Source organism: Mus pahari, chromosome 12 (genome assembly GCF_900095145.1).
Source record: "Mus pahari chromosome 12, PAHARI_EIJ_v1.1, whole genome shotgun sequence".
Lineage (NCBI taxonomy): Eukaryota > Metazoa > Chordata > Mammalia > Rodentia > Muridae > Mus > Mus pahari.
In genome coordinates, this window is record NC_034601.1 from 53,614,289 (window position 1) to 53,615,913 (window position 1,625).

At 44.3% G+C, this 1,625-nt stretch overlaps 1 protein-coding gene across 3 annotated transcripts in view; it reads right to left on the reverse strand.

Annotated features, from left to right (window-relative positions):
- Epha6 (EPH receptor A6) overlaps positions 1-1,625 on the reverse strand; it is an 858,253-nt gene that overhangs the window by 676,923 nt on the left and 179,705 nt on the right. The gene's annotated exons all lie outside the window — the stretch shown is intronic.

Consider the following 1,625-nt stretch of genomic DNA (forward strand, 5'->3'; position numbering starts at 1 on the left):
TGATGGCCGATTAGGCCATCTTCTGCTACATATGCAGCTAGAGACATGAACTCAGGGAGTACTGGTTAGTTCATATTGTTGTTGCACCTACAGGATTGCAGCCCCCTAAAGCTCCTTGGGTACTTTCTCTAGCTCCTCCACTGGGGGCCCTGTGTTCCATCCAATAGATGACTGTGAGAAAATTATTAATACAGTCAGAGGTTGGATCTCTCTCATGAGGTGGGTCTTAGTTTGGGCCAGGCATTGGTTGCCTATTCCCTCAATCATTCCTCCATCTTTGTCCCTGCACATCTTGTAGGCAAGGGAAATTTGGGTCAAAGTCTTTGTGGGTATGTTGGTGTCTCCCTCCCTCCACTGAAAGCCCTGCCTGGTTACAGGAGGTATCCAGTTCAGGCTCCATATCCTATGCTGCTTGGAGTCAAACAGCAGCCTACAGAATGGGAACAGATTCTCACCAACCCAGCATCTTTCAGAGGGCTAATACCCAAAATATATAAAGAACTCAAGAACTCAACACCAACATTACAAATAACCCAACAGATGGCTGAGAAGCACCTAAAGAAATGTTCAAAGTCCTTAGTGATCAGAGAAATGCAAATCAAAACAACCCTGAGGTTCTACCTTACACCAATCAGAATGGCTAAGATCAAATCCATCTGCTTGTGGACGTTGTACATCGTGGTGCGCACTAGGCTCCGCACCACGATGTACAACACAGGCCTGATTAGAACCCTGGTACAGGAGCAAAACAGAACTGGAAAAATGAGCAGTGCCTTGGTGGTCTGCATTTTTCAATCTCCCAGCTTTAGTCAGAGGCTTTTATTGACAATGATTAAAGGACAAATTGATGGGGATTGTGCTTAATCTACATAAGGAAAAACTTAAGATGATTAACTGCATTTTTTTCATTAATTTAGTTCTTTATTCATTGTACATCTTGAACGCAATCTGCCTACCTCCTCTCCTCAAAGTCCCACCCTCTTACACCCTTCTCCCAACTCCCCTCCCCTTCAAGGTGAGCATCTGATCTTTAGTACCCACTTGCCATGACATATCAAGTCTAAACAGGAACAATTGCATTCTCTCCCACTTTGGGCAGACAAGGCAGTCCATCTAGGGGAAAGGTATCAAAAGGCAGGCAACAGAGTTATGAGTAAGAGACAGCTCTGCTTCAATTGTTGGGGGACCCACATGAAGAACAATGTATATCTGCTGCATATGTATAGGGGGGGCTAAGTCCAGCCCATGCATGCTTTTCAGTTGGTGTCTCAGTCTCTGTGAGCTCCCATAGGCCCAAATTAGTTGGTTCTCTAGGTTTGCTTGTGGTACCTTTGACTCTTCCAGCTCCTTTAATCATTCCTCTGACTCTTGCACAAGACTCCCTGAGCTCTGCCGAATTTTTGGCTGCAGGTTTCTGCATTTGATTTTATCAGCTGCTGGATGAAGCCTCTCAAATGACAGTTGTGCTAGGCTTCTGTCAGCAGGCATAGCAGAAAATTATTATTATTATTGATATTGTTATTATTATTATTTTATTATTTTCTTTATTTACATTTCAAATGCTATCCCGAAAGTTCCCTATACCCCCCTGCCCCTGCTCCCCTACCCACCCACTCCCACTACTT